We start from the raw sequence: 9,278 nt of genomic DNA, 5'->3' as shown, positions 1-9,278 counted from the left end.
TTCTGTAAAGAGCTAGGGAGTTAATATGATAGGCTTTGCAAAGCATACAGCCTCTGTCACAACTCAACCCTGCTATATAAATAAATACATAAGTGAATGAACTTAGCTGCATTCCAATAGAACTTTTATCTAAAAAAAAAAAAAAAAGGTGAGAGCTGGTTTTGACCCATAAGCCATAGTTTGCCAACCCCTGCTCTAAACCATGAAAGATACTAAGTTTCTGAAGTGTTTGATTATAGTCAAATTATTATTTCCAAGATTTCACCGCTGAAGCAGGAAAATAATAAAATAGTTCATTTGAAGTTGGGAGATTTTTTAAATAGTGATTCCCTATTAATTTCTTAAAAGCCTGTGGAAGGGATTTCACATTGAAAAACAGTTTTAGAACTTTAAGATAAAATAGAATGGATAAGCAACACCTAAACATCTTTCCTAATTCATACAAAAATACATGTACATTAAACATGTGAGATGATGGATGTGATAATTAACTAGATGGGAATCCTTTCACAATGTATATCAAATCATCACATTGTACACTTCAAATATCTTACAATTTTATTGGTAAATTATACCTTATTAAAGCTGAAAAAACCTGCAGTGTAACTATTATTTCCTAAAAGTGCATAGAAAAGTCACTCAGCTAATCATTTCTTTTGTAATGTGAAAGTATGTGCGTATGTATACATATATACACACACATATATAAAGATACACATATACACATATATGAATACACACATATATACATACACATACATATATACATACATATATATATGCATACATCTTTAAAGAAAATCCAGTGATAACTTTGTCTTTTAAGAGAAACGATAACCTGGAGTTCCCATTGTGGCTGAGTGGTAACGAACCCGACTAGTATCTGTGAGGACAAGGGTTTGATCCCTGGCCCCCCTCAGTGGGTTAAGGATCCAGCTTTGCTGTGAGCTGCAGTGTACGCTGCAGATGCAGCTCAGATCTGGCGTTGCTGTGGCTGTCGTGTAGGCCCACAGCTGCAGCTCTGATTCAACTCCTAGCCTGGGAACTTCCATATGCTGTGAGTATGACCCTAAAAAGAAAAAAAAAAAAAAAGATAAGATAACCTAAATACAGTCTCATAGACTTTTAATTCATGGCAAGTTCACCTTCACCATACATGATGTAATTACATTTATTTATAAGATTTCTTTTTGGCCATGCATGGCATTCAGAAGTTCCTGGGCTAGGGACTGAACTAGCACCATAGCAGCAAGCTGAGCCTCAGAGGCAGCAATGCTGGATCCCTAATCTTATTCATAAGATTTTCAAATAAAAAAGTTTAATAAACTAAAATAAAATTTAAAAATTTAATTAAATAATTTAAAAACATGTATAGATTTATCTGTATGAGGCACTGTTCTAACAGTTTACATGTCTTAATTCATTTATTCCCCCTAGAAATCCTTTGAGGTTGGTAGTGTTCTACTAGATAAAAGGAAAGTGAGGCACATAGAATGCATCCCAAGAGGCAAAGCTGGTATTAGAAAGGTAGCCACTAGGCTCAGAGCCCATACTCTGTTGTTGCAGCTGCTGCCACTCAACTAGAACACGGTGATTGGTCGTGTTTTTCTGAAACCTTTAACTCCGCTTAAAATCTGCTAAGGATGGCAGGAATTTTCTTGCTGGTGCAACGGAGAGAAGTTAAAAGACTTCATCAAGGAGGAATACTCCTTGACTGGGAATGAAAGCAATGGAGAGCAACTTGAGGCAACAGGTTCTAAAAGCTTTGTGGGCTGAAGTAACTACTTTCATGGTAAGTTCTGACACGCAGAGCCTCAGAGAGCTCAGGCAAAGGAGAATCTGGCAAGTAGTTTGCAGTGGTTATACAAAGGCAGAAGTGTGGTGGAGGATTCATTGTAAACCCCTATTAGCCCAGAAGAACATCCTGTTATGATTAAATTAAATGTTAGCCTAAAAACTGATCTTATTTTATACATCTTATTTTATACATCTTGATAAATTCTGTTGTCTTTATAGTTATGTTTTTGTAGAAGCAATTAAAGAGTATATGAATGTTACTTCTGATGCCCCTCATATATGTCTCATTTGGGTTAAGCATGAAAGACAACAATAGCTAGTAGTGATTACGGAAATCAAAGATGAAAAAATTACAGCCTATTATAATCAGCATGAAGAAAGGTGTGTTTTACACACCTTCCATACTCCAATTGTGGCAAATATTATGTGCAATGATAACAATGGAATTACAAAAATAGCTTGGAAGCCTATTATCATAAATTAGTCTGAAAATCAAAACTATGTTTTCATCTGGAAATTAAAACGTCAGGGTTCCTTGAAATTTTGAATAAATAAAATAATATCATCAAGCAACAAATTTGGACTTAATAAATTTTTCTTTTTTGTTTCAGTTTGATTTCAGCAGCCACATGAACAGTGAAGAAAATAGAGGAAACTGTAATATTATTCCATTGCTAATTGATTGCTATTCTGTTGCACCTAAAGCAACTGTCAGAGCACCATTTGGAAAGATCACCTGCAGTCTTGGTCTTCTGTCCTCCTCACCCTTTGCTTTCGGGCTCCCCTTTTTAATTATTACTCTTCTTCCCCTCCAGCATTCTCTTTCTCTCCTTCTCTCCACTCTCAGAATCTCTATCTTTTCCACAGGAACAAATGTCTTTCCTGGGACATTTACAAGACAGGAAAAAGAAGAGAAATTAGACATTTCTACCCCTCACCAAATCCTTCTCCTCCTCACCAATTCACAAAGCTGACTCTGTTACTAGAGCCTCTCTTATCCTCTAAACAAACAGAATTTTAGGCAACAGGAAAAAAATTACCAATAAGTATTAAGGATCAAATAGTCTTTAAAATTTGACTTTTCTTTGATAACCACCCTTTCCCAAAAATGATTTAGGAGGTTTTCAGAGACATATTCAAATTAATATTATTAAATTAAAATAAATAGGTGGCATTTTAGGACAAAGGATAAACATAGGTAAGAAAAAAAAAGATAAAACTGGAGTGAATTTACACATAAATACATCCCATGACATTCCATCTTTTCATAGATGGACCACAAATTCAGATTTACAGGAGTCTGTTCAGAAAGGAAAACACAATTCACTACATTATTCATGATAAACATAAAAAGAAATTATAAAAGTTTCTCAGAAGAAGCCCAAGTATTTCTAGAAACCATGGATGGAAGACAATGTCCTCAACATTGATACAGGAAGCACAGCAAAAAGTTTCACAGTACAAATCTCATTACTATCCCCCAAATCAGAAGTCATAACAAGCTATTCAATAAAGAAGTTCAGAAATAGATATTGAACAAAAAACAAGGATTCAAGTGGAGAACTACACCAAAAAGTATAGAAATTACACAGGAGCTATGATTAGAAACATTATAATTATCTTTATAAACTCTCCTATACCATCAAAAATTAACTTTACCTAGACCCAAAGACATGTGTGTTAGCCTACCTCTGACAGAAAAGACAGATTTTATTTGGCCACTCCCACGGCACACAGAAGCTCCCAGGCCAGGGATTGAACCCATGCCACAGCAGTAACAATGCCTGAACTTTAACCACTAGGCCATCAGGGAATTCCAGAAAAAATAGATCTTAAATCCATAATCCTTGCCCAATCACCCATTGTCCCTGCATGTCTCCAGTGCATATCTTCTGCATGGAGAACACTTTGGGGGAAATGATGTTTTCACTATTCATTGTGATTTGGGCCCTAAAATCCTATGTGCTCTCCCATCCAATGAACCAGGCCGGCCACCTGTGAGCCAAACCCAAAAACCATGAATGCCAAAAGTGTATTTGGTTTCTAAGTTGATTTCTCTTTACATACCCTTTTTTTATCCCTTAACAAATGTGAAGGCAGCATGTTTAATCTGTATCACTAAATCTGTATCATTCACTACAACTTTAAATTAGCCTTTATAAAAATCAGAAACTACAGCACAGCACTAAAAATGAACCACTGCTTTGAACAAGAACTGAGCCAATTAAACACTGCATCACAGTTTGCTTTGATAAAGAACAAATTCCAACTAAAAAGATCCTAGCATTGGAGCCATAATGAGATAAGTCAAATTGAGGAGACAGCCTCATTATAACCCCCTGTAATTTTGCCATTTGTAATGACAGTGACGAAAATTCTCTTTCAGCATGATACATCTTAACCAAGTGCTTAACACAAGGAGATTGTATATTAGTAAAATCTTATTCAGCTACTTAGATACTACTTGAGGATAAATAATGCTTCTCTCTCTACTTTCTCTCTCTCTCTCTCTCTCTCTCTCTCACACACACACACACACACACACACACACGCACGCAATGCAAAGTGTCTTAAGGATAATGACAGAGAGTGTAAGAGAATTCCCCACGTCACAATGTCTCTGTCAAAACTTACAACAAAGCTAGCCCTTAGACAAGGGGTTTGGACAGCTACTAAAGAAGCTGGAGCCAAAGTTAGTGAAAGAAAAAAAAATATGAGAAAGAAGGCAAAAAATCAATATGTGATGAGATCATAAGAAGATGAACGTATGGAGTGTCCTAGTTCAGGCACTTAAATAAAAATATTAAATGCATTTTATTAACTTTTTCTCAAATTCATCCTACCATTCTATCTATGGCATAATCAAATATGCCACAACACAGAAGGAGTAAGTGAAAGAAACCAAATATTTTTGTAACTTGGCAAATAACTCCAGTCTCCAGGATTTTCTCTCAAGAGTCTGTTTCTAGAAAAGCAAGGGTTTTCTCAGCTGATTTCATTGTCATAGAAGTTTGACAGTACTTTTTACTTTCTTTGGAGTTTTGTTAATTAGTGCTGAGTGTTAGCAGACCATACAGATAAGCTGACAAATGACCAAAAACATGTTAATAGAGAGTTGCTCATAATTCCCTTGCTACCAGTCAGAAATAATTGGTACCCTTCTTCAAGCTTTCCTAGGAGAATGACAAATCAAGAGAAAATGACTTCTATTTCAAAGGGTTTTTTATCAGCTCTGGATCATAAAGCATGGCAATTTGTTTCTCCTTTATTAGAAAGAAACTATAACAACTGCATTTCTAAAGGAATACTGATCAAAGTTAAGGAAATGAATATCTGTCAAAGTACAAATCCCCTGGCATCTAGAGAATCTGAGGACACAGAGCTGCAAGGAGTCAGCTTGCTCCTTCACAGAAGGCACATCATCTAACCAAACCATAACCTTTGGTATGAAGATGCAGTTGCTCTCCCCATTAGCAAATGAAATAAGCAGAATAATCTATCATCAAGTAGAAGTCAAAGTGCAGGCTGCTTACCTGTTGGAATCAAGATAAACAAAAGGAAAATGTAGGCTCATTTTTTAAAATTATTAACATAAAGAAATAACCTATTTTTGTTGTCCAAACTAAAGGCATAATCAACTTTCATGAAACTCAGAGAAGACTGACCAAAACACAGTAATGCGTTGGTAAAATCTGGGAAAATTCTGTGTTAATAACAAAAAAAAAAAAAAATAGGACTGACAACAACTAAATACTTATTCTTCTTGAATGTTTCTTAACTATCCCACTATCCACCTAATATTATCATCCTTGCCAGTTATTTAATATTATGTATAACACATAAAGTGGCAGTTTTCTGGTATTTGGTGCTGTGAAGATTTAGCCTTGCAAGGCCTGGGTCTGAGGCATCTGAACTCCACCTTTAAGTGAGATTCTTCACATGCTTTATTAGAATTCATATACTTCTTGGAGAATTAAATCTACCACCTGAGTTAGATAGGTATATTTAGAAATAAGCCTCCATTCTCACTTTATTTACTAACTTTATGATTTTAATTTTAAAATTTACTCGATTTTATAGCTCAGTGAAAGTTGAAATGGAACCATTTCAACATTGCAACTTCCAGTGAACTACAAAATACAATAAATTTTGATTTTAAAAATCACAGAATTAGTATATGAAGTGGGAATGACGCCTTATTTCCAAATATCTATGTCTTATTCCAGTAGTACCTTCGAGGTATTATTATGTATCTTCTATGTATAGGAAAGCATTGAGACTATATCATTTGGGAAGTTAAAAGTTAGCTACTGTCGGGAGTTCCCATCAGCTCAGCAGTAGCAAACCCAACCACTATCCATGAGGACACAGGTTAGATCCCTGGCCTTTCTCAGTGGGTTGAGGATCCAGCATTGTCGTGAGCTATGGTGTAGGTCACAGACACAGCTCAGATCCAGTGTTGCTGTGGCTCTGGCATAGGCTGGCGGCTAAAGCTCAATTTGGACGCCTTGCCTGGGAACTTCCATATGCTGCAGATATGGCCCTAAAAAGACTAAATAAATAAATAAATAAATAAATAAAAGTTTGCTACTATCACTTAGAATGCTTTACTGAGTGGTGAGGTTTTTCTTTTAAAGGAAAATATTCTTTTTTCAAGTTTTATTGGAGTTGATTTACATGGTTGTAATCATTTCTGCTGTACAACAAAGTGACTCAGTTATACATGTACACATATCCTTTACAGAAATGATAATTATCAGTTTCCTGCTCTGCCAAAGGGAACATATCTGATTCTTGTTTTAAATTTCACTAAATTATTTCTATTTTTTGAAAAAGCTTATTATGGCTTGCAGCCTGTATATTGCTTTCTGAAACTACATTTTCCACCAAAGAATGAAAGGATTTTCTTCTTTTGGTTCCAATAAGTAAGGGAGTAGGGACTTCATCTAAGCAGAATGAACACACAATTTTTTATTACGAATGTCTGATCTCATTCACTTTTAATGAGATTTCATAAATTTTAGGTTTTCTTCATATATACATGTCATATACATGCATCTTCATATGTGCACAGGTGATTTCTGAACATTTTTTTTAGAATCCAACCAACACCACATATAGACAAACAATAAGGAGACTCTATCAAATTTTGGGCTGAGGTGGGGGGGTATGTGTGATAAATCTTACTTTAAAGGAAGCCAGTTAATAAGTATCCAAGTTTATAAAACAGACAACTTGAATTACTCAAACACTTATGGAAAGATTTCCCCAGTTTCTTTCAGTAGCAAATTCCCTAAGGAGCTTTCATATCAGTGATTCAAGAAGCATTTGTTGATTCCCTGCTATGCACCAACTGCTGTAATAAGTAAAAGCGGAGAAAAGATGAGAAAATTCTAATATCTTCCCTCCTGAAATCAGATGGTTTGAGACAAATCCATAAGCAAATAATAATAATGTTTTAACATTTTATATCTTTATACTCTTACTTTGTCTCCAAAAGAAGACAAAGGTCACTAAGTCACCACAATTGTGGGAAAAGTGCAACATTAGAAGCCCAAATAAAGCATGGAAGAGGAAATAACAAATACACTCCAATTTATAGTCAAATATACAAGAGATTTGATGATGAATAAGAGGAATCTTATAGAGAACTCACATACTGGAATCTGGCACAATGTTCAATCACAACCTTGAATATACATATATAACTAAATTCTATTCTAAATATCTATTAATAATTGCAGATAAATAGTTTATGCTATTTTACCATTTCTATTCTCTAATGGGTTGCTGATTTCAAAAGATGGTCATGCGAATACCAATTTGAAATAGCACATCAAAACATTGTTTTAGGGGAGAGCCCAGAAAAAAAAAATTATAAATTTGCTTGTGTCCTCTATTTCCTCATAAAATTGTTAGGGATTTTAATCATTTGGTAAATATTAGACTTCTTAATAAATAGCAAAATAAAACATTAGCTCTGTAAAGATTTACTTGAATCAATATAGTTTGAAAACATTACCTCCATGATTCAATCTATATGCAAAACTAAAAAAATTGTGCTTTATGCTCTATCTGTGGTTTCTAAAAAGTAGTTACTGGCTGCCTGGGACATAATAAAAACTCACTTGGACAGGTTTTTTTTAAAATGCAACATACAAAATTTATTCAACAAAAGTAACATAAAGTCAAACAGGCACTTATATTAAGAGAAAAACTGACTAGAAGAAATTTTATTTTAAACAACTTACAGTAACCTACTTGCAGTTGTATCTAACTGAGCTCTGTTGCTGTGATAAATACAGCTCATGCAGGGGTATGGATGAACAATTTGTTCATTTTTCAAGTATTCATTGAATCCTACCTTATATACACGTATACATTAAATTTGACAAAGATTTAATTGATGATCCCCAGATGCTGATCTTTTGGAAGAGGTCGTCTAAAGAGAAGAATGTGTGGTTCTGGCTCATGAATCATGTAATGAACTCAGCCTACACTCTGTTGGACACCAAGTCTCCTCCACTCCTCTTCAGACATCAGATAGGTTTTGGGTACTTGCCTGGAAAGGTCTCTGGGTAACATGACATGCCAGTACTCATAGTGCTCATTGAAGTATTTATCCAATTAGTAGATCTGCTTCTGGGCCATCCTGCAAGCTGGCGGGTAGGCAGTGCTGGACAGAAGCGATGGGGCAAGAAGAGTGGGCATAGAGGGCCGCATGTCCAAGTCAGACCAAAGCAGTGACTCTCGATAGGTGCTTTTTTTCTGACTAGAATCAGAATTCTCTGGGGGAGCACCACTGCTGTCCTTGGTCCTTATAGCTCTTAGAAATAAGCATGTAACTGAAGCCTGGCCACAGTAACTTGATCAGGAATAGCCATGTGATTCAAGTCAGGCCAATCAAGGTCACTAGCAAGACTGGCTAGAGCTACAGGGAATGAGGTGCAACTTGTAAGGGTAATGTATATCTAAAGATGCTGGTGGCCAGCTTCACCCCCCACACTGAAAACCCCCACTTAGACCGAAGTTGATCCAGAGGAAAGCAAAGTCTAGAGATGGAATAAAAGACTCAGATTCTGGGTAACCTCAGTTACTTCATATTCATATTCTGGTAGCAGAATTAAATGAGTCTCAATTAATGCAGTGTCAAACAAGTATGAGTTTCCATCCTCTCTCTCTTTCTTCCTAATTTCTTTATGTAAGACTTACAAAACTGCCAAAATGGGCACATTAGACTACATATTATAAACAATTATACTGTATGAATATTCTATGTGAGAGAGAGAAAAATTTAAGGGAATAAGTATTATTTCATCTGAGATTTTTTAATTACTAATTTTATATCTGATTTGTTTACAGGTAGGAAAAAATCACTGTGCATCTCTAGTTTCTCTATGAATAAAAGATAATTATCAAGAATTTAAAAAATCCTCACTAGGGTGCAAGAAGAAAGATAACACACTTTCATGCTTCACAAG

The 9,278-nt window shown here is 35.3% G+C and overlaps 1 pseudogene; it reads right to left on the bottom strand.

Annotated features, from left to right (window-relative positions):
* Nucleotides 1-8,196: 8,196 nt before the first annotated feature.
* Nucleotides 8,197-8,448, bottom strand: LOC125121955 (cyclin-dependent kinases regulatory subunit 2-like; annotated as a pseudogene).
* Between the last annotated feature and the right edge of the window lie 830 nt (nucleotides 8,449-9,278).

This window comes from Phacochoerus africanus, chromosome 3, assembly GCF_016906955.1.
Source record: "Phacochoerus africanus isolate WHEZ1 chromosome 3, ROS_Pafr_v1, whole genome shotgun sequence".
NCBI classification, from domain to species: domain Eukaryota; kingdom Metazoa; phylum Chordata; class Mammalia; order Artiodactyla; family Suidae; genus Phacochoerus; species Phacochoerus africanus.
This window is presented reverse-complemented; position numbering and strand designations above follow the sequence as displayed.